Source organism: Bos javanicus, chromosome 2 (genome assembly GCF_032452875.1).
Source record: "Bos javanicus breed banteng chromosome 2, ARS-OSU_banteng_1.0, whole genome shotgun sequence".
In the NCBI taxonomy this organism is placed as follows: Eukaryota; Metazoa; Chordata; class Mammalia; order Artiodactyla; family Bovidae; genus Bos; species Bos javanicus.
Window position 1 is genome coordinate 136,001,520 of NC_083869.1, and position 6,273 is coordinate 136,007,792.

The following is a 6,273-nucleotide window of genomic DNA, read 5'->3' on the forward strand; positions in this document are numbered from 1 at the left end:
GCGCCCCCTGCTGGTCACAGCGAACGCTGCCCCGGGACCCCCGGCTCAGGCCAGGCCCCACCGCCCTAGGAACCCTCTGGGTTTATAGAGGCCCTTTCTTCCAGCAAGCTCAAAGCACTTTCCCATCTGTGATCTCCCTGGCCAGGGCCCAGCCTCAGGAGTGTGGGAGGGCTCAGCATTTCTCTGCCCACTTTACAGAGACAGACCAAGGCCTGGAGACATATGGGGCGAGCCCCAGCGTGCTGCTGCAGATCCAGAGAAGAGCTCTTTTCTCCAACCTTCTCAGCTACAGATGAACAAACTGAGGCCCAGAGGGGAACAGGCTTACCCAAGTGATACCTGGGGCTAGAGCCCTGGGGTCCTAAATACTGTCCAGGGCTTTCCCACGACATCAAGATCTCTGCCTGCACCTCAGCTAGACTCGGCCAAGTCATTAAACGTAACGAGCCTCTGTTGTCCTGGGTGTAAAACCAACCCCGCTTCTCGCTCTGCCTGCCTCCCAGGGGACAGGGAGATGGGGGACAGTCATGACCGGCTGAGGTCTGGTGAGGTGAGAGAGAAGGCAGTGACCCCTCAGCGCACATTTCAGTAGGACCCCACGCCTGCCATAGACACAGCACAGGCCAGTGCGTGGATGTGCTGCCCATGTCCTGCCCCCACCGACTGCTCAGAGAATCAAGGGCGGGAGGGAGGAAGTGGTGACTGTCTCACCCTGCGTCTCAACTTCTGACCCTTGCGGTGCCCCTCCTCGCACGTCTCACCATTTGTCAATTTATTTATTCCAGTGACTTGTTCTTATCTGCCTTCTCTGCCAGACTCTAAACCAAGTGTCAGCAAACTTTTTCTGCAAAGGGCCAGGTAGCAAATATTTTTAGCTTTGAGAGCCATGGCATTTCTGCTGCAAGAACACAATCGTGCTGCTGTCAGGCAGGACGGCCATACACAAACAAATGAGCACAGATGTGTTTCCACAAAACTTTATTTTAAAACGATGGCCAAGGGCCAGATTTGGCCCATGGATCATAGTTTGCTGACACCTACTCTAAACTCCAAGACAGCTGGGACCTGTCTGATTACTCTCAACTGTATACCATTATCTGAGCAGACAGCACATTGCTGATGCTGATTTGATCAATATTTGACGAAGACATGAATAAGGAGGGACACAGGGAAGGCCTCTGCGGCTGAGACTCGAGGGATGGATACAGGGGACCTGAACTAATCGAGGGAAAAGCACAGTCTGTGCAAATGTCCAGAGGCGGGAATAGGGGCAGACTTCGGGACGGGCATGCCTGGAGTCTCCTGCCTGCCCCAGCACGGCCACAGCTCAGGCCCATCTTGTAAGGTTACTGGAAGGATTAGTTAAACAGGACAGGACTGGGAGGGTCTCAGTACAGCAGCTGGCATACGGGAAGGCCTCAGCTGCCATGAGTATCATTGTTGCTGTTATTAACCCAAACATACCCACCTGCCCCCCAAGCCCACACCAACGGCCCCCTGAAATCAGGAGGCTCTCCCACACTGGGGGTGTGCCTCTGATGCTCATGAGAACGGCCCCTGAAACAGCTGGGGGACGGCTGTCCTGATGCAGGAGACACCTCACCCCGCTGGTGCCTCCTCAGTGCCCCGAGCTGTAACTGATCCTCCTCCATCAGACTGGGGCCATATTCCCTGTCCCTCCCCCGTCTAGTCCCCCTGGTCGCCTGGAGGGACTCCGACCTGTCATCTCAGTCCAGCTGGAAGCCCCCCCAATCTCGAGCCTGGAGCTGAGAGTGCAAAACTCTGAGGTCAGCTTGCGGCCTTTCCTCTCACTTCCCTGAAAGGCTGGTCTCCAGGACCCCTAGGCAGGGCCTGACCTCCAGAGGAAGTCCCTGGCACCTGAAGCCTCCAGGTGGAGCAGGCAGTCCCTCCAGCTGCAGGGTTCCAGGCCCAGCTGTGCTCCTAAATGGCCTTGGTTGGCTTCCCAGGCCTCGGTGTCCACATCTGTACAGTGGGAATCAGGACCAGGTAACGTGAGCTCAGGAGTGTTGCTGGCCTAAATGAAGACTGTGTGCAAATCTGGTCAATGCAGCCTTGTATTCTGAGGCATGGAAGGGAGGTAACTTTGTGCTAATAAAAAGGCACCCTGGGACTTCCCTGGTGGTCCAGTGGCTGAGACTCTGTGCTCCCAATGCAGGGGGCCTGGGTTCGATCCCTGGTCAGGGAACTAGATTCCAAATGCCACAACTAAGACGTCACATGCTACAACTAAGACCCAGCAGAGCCAAAAAAAAAAAAAAAAGGGCAGCCCTTACTAGGGCAGACCCAGCCCGTGCCAGAGCCCAGGGCTTGCTGACCAGAGCACAGGCAGGGTTTCCGTGTCCTTCTGCTTGGCTGGGCCCCCTCGTGCAGAACACACCACGCACAACCTCACGCAGTGGGTGAGTCCGAGTCGCTAAGCTCCCGTACTTTCCAGGTAAATTGGCCTTGGAAGGTTAATGACAGCCGTGAAGAATGAGGCTGTCTCAGGCTGCCCCCTGGTGGTCAGATAGCGCATGACACACACGGCCCGGAGGCGCATCTCAGGGGGGCCTTAACCCGCCTTTGTCCCTGCAGGGGCCTCCTCCCGCCGGCAGAGTCAGGGTACCAGCCTCGGAGCCCTGAGAAACGGGTCCTGTCATGGAGCAGCTACTGTAGGCCAGGCCTGGGCCGGGCACTTTAGAGATGAGCTCAGTGAACCGCGCTCACTCACTGGGCCAGGGCCGGCCTCACCCGAGTATCACGGGCGCCCATCGCAGCAGCTCCTCTGCCACCTGGGAGCCCGGTGCGGACTTACCCTTTTCCGTCTTCCGGTCCCACCCAGTCATGAGGGAGGAGGCGGAGCTCTCACTAGGCACCCCACTCTGGCTGGAAGCCGCCTGCCCGACGCTGGATTGCAGAGCAGGCACCGTCTGAGGTCAGCTGTGGGCTTTTTGCCCAGGCGTCTCAGAAAGGCCCCCAGCCCTGGTCCTCAGGACGCCTGGGTCAGGCTGGGCCTCCAGAGAGACAAGGAGCTGTACTGGGGGCCTCATCCGGGCCTCGACAGCCCCCAGCCCGCGCCCAAGGGGTGACTGGAAGGGAGGCTGGCTTGCAGACGGAGAAGGAGGATGGGGCTTCCCAAGGCCCTCTGGATGAAGACGAGATCCCAGCACCTGGGGATCCGGGCCCACGGCCTGGCCAGCTCTGCCACCCCACCAGCTCACCCTCTGCGCGCCAGCCACACAGGCCTGGCAGGGAGGGAACGGTGCAGGGCAAGGGGAGCCACACGCAGAAATAGCTAGGTCAGGGAGGCCAGTGGCGCACAGCCGTTCCAGCTGAGCGTGGCGGGAGAAGAGCTGGAAGGCCAGCTCGCAGAAGAAGAAACAGACTCGTCCTGCTGAGAGTCGGACCCTTCCTCCCTTCTCCACACCATTGCCCACGCCGGTCTCTGCCAGGCCGGGTCCCACACACCTTCCATCTGTGCACTTATCACTGTCACCTCCGCTGGACGCTCCATCCACCTGAGAGACCAGATCAAGTCCTCTTCTTCCACCCTCTCAAGAGCTCTTGTCTAGAACCTTCCAGGGCGGTGGGTCTCAATTTGCCTGGGCCGTTATCAGGTTAATGCCAACCTCCCCCACCAATCTGTTCTCCCTCCCCAGGGAATGTGTCTCTATCACCACCCCACAGCTCCGGGTACATAGTAGGTCTCTGGGAGTATCTGTAGGATGAAGGAGAGTGAAATCAGACAGCCCTGGCTGCAACCGCTTTCTGGATGTGTGGCCTCGGAGAAGTCTCAGGTTCTGTCCTCTTTCCGCTTATCCAGCTCTGTCTTTCCTGAGAAAACCGGTGTTGAGGAGATGTCTGAGGCTGGGAGGTGGGCACCTCCAGTCTGAAGTCTCATCCTCCCCCACTGGACCCTGAGTGTCATAGATGCCAGTCCCTGTGGGCCCGTCAGCACCCTGCCTCCGAGTCTTTGTGGACATGGAGCCCTCCTTCATCTCTGCATGCCAACATCCCTCTTAACCTTCAAACTTCCACTGCGGGCTCACCCTTGCCTTGACACCGTCCTCCTGACCCTTGGCAGAAGCAGCTCTCCCCCAACCACCCCTCGCTGGCGTGGGGTGCCCCTTACTTATGCACATGGCTCCCCCGCACTGCGCCGTTCCCCCTCCTGGGACTGGGCGGGGACTGAGTCCGACTCATTCCTAACCTCCCGTTGGTTGACCTCTCTCCCACCAACGCCGCAGTGTCTCCTCTCCATGCTCCAGCGCCCGCCCAGGGCCAGGCACTGAGCATGGTGGATGTTCACTGTCCACCAGGAGCAGCGGGGCAGGCCACGCAGAGGGGTGCTGGCTGGACCCCCCAAACCATGTCGGGAGAGCACAGCTGGCATGCTCCTCTGGCCCCTCTCCCACCAGGAGCCCCCCTCCCCCATGCATGGCTGGGGGTGGGGGGTGGAAAGTCACCAGGCAGATAGGCTCTGGGCTGAGCCGGAAAAGGACAGCCTGCCCCGGGGGAAGGACAGCAACACATCTTGGCACTGTTGGGGAATCGTCCGCTTCAGCAGAATTCCAAGGACTGGGAAGGTGAATGTGGGTGTGCTGGGGGCAGCCCACCCCCTGAGGCCCAGTTTCAGCCGAGGGCCAGGGCTGGGCTGACAGGCAGCAGGCCTGCGTTCCAGTCCTCACTCGGCCACCAGCTGGCTGTGTGACCTTGGGCAGGCCCCTGCCCCTCTCTGAGCGTCCATCTGGACAAGGAGAGCAGCAGTCAGTGGAGAGCTGACCAGCGTAATGCTGAGGCTGGGCTGGCCAGAGCCCCACCCTGGACATGTCTCTGGCTGGGAGCAAGCGACCTGGGGTGGCACACTGCCCAGCCTCCCCGCGGGCCTCTGTCTCAGGCTGAAGGGGTGCCGTGGGCTCCCCAGGCACCCTCCCCCATGAGTCTGGCACCCCCGCTGCCCCCAGATCGGTGGGCCACCAGCAGGGAGCCTCCGAGGCTGTGACCCAGCGTCCTGCGTCAGGGTGAGTCACAGCCCTCCCTCCAGCCGGAGCCAGGTGCCCCATGCCGGGAGGAAGAGAAAGGACCCCCCCCCTCCCAGCCTGGGCCGCAGAGCACAGAAGGGGCCTGGCTGCAGGCGGAAGGGCGAGGGCACATGGCGCACGGCGGGTCACAGCTCCCCTCCAGAGCAGGCTCGGCGGCAGGCTGGGGGTCTGAGGCAGGCAAGGCATGGTGGCCCGGAGCAGCCCAGTCCAAGGGCCGTGCTGGGCTCCAGGACCAGCGTGTCTGTTGTGGTCACGCTGGCACCTTGTAGGTGCTTCGCACGCGTCCGCTGAATGGAGTTTCCTCAGCATTCCCACTGCGTGAGGAAATGCCGCACACCTGTGTTCACCATCACTGCTATTTTTAGCTCTAGGTACCTACTACGGCTTAGTCATTTTGCACACATTACCTCACGGATCCTTACAGCAATCCCGTGAGGTAAGACTTCTACCCCAGTTAACAAGCAAAAGCCCTGAGGCTCAGAGAAGGGAAGCAACGCAGTGGGTGTGAGCTGAGCCCACGTTCTCACCAGCGGTGGACACCCCTGGCTGGGGTCGCTCCCCACCAGGACTTTTCTCCGGAGAAGGCGCCAGGCCTGAGGAAAGAGGAGGCGGCAGTGCCCACCCCAGGCCCGGATCCTGCCTGGCTGCAGGCCCCGAGCCCCACCACACAGCCACCCCAGCTGCCTTCATCCCTCAGAGCCCTGCTGGGCGGGCACCAGGGCACCTGGCCTGCTCACTCATAAAAGGGGCACCGTGCCATCTGCCCTGCCCGGCGCACACGGAGGTGTCAGGATGGATGGAGATGGAAGGAGGCGACAGTGAGCGCTCGGTGCCTGAGGGCTGTGTGGGACCGCGGGCTGGGGAGCTGGGGTGTCTGAGCACGACTGCGTGTGGATGGAGTGTGTGGATGTGGGCGTGCGCGGTAGTGAGCGTGTGGGTGAAGCATATGTTCACACGTGCAACTGTACCCACGTGTATTCACGGGTGGGCATGTGAGAGGGTGAGTGTGAGTGACTAGAGGGGCCCCGGTCACCCGCCCTCACGCGGAGGGGAACGCAGGCCCTGACCCTGACCTACGGCTCACCATCCCCACGGTCTACAACCCCGGCCCCCACTGAGGGGCTGACGGGCAAAAGTCGCGGTCCCTCCCCGCGCAGGAGCCCTGGGCAAGGCGTGTGACCGCCTGTTTCTTCCCTGCAAAGCGGTTCACCGCCGGTCCTGCGCTCCGCCC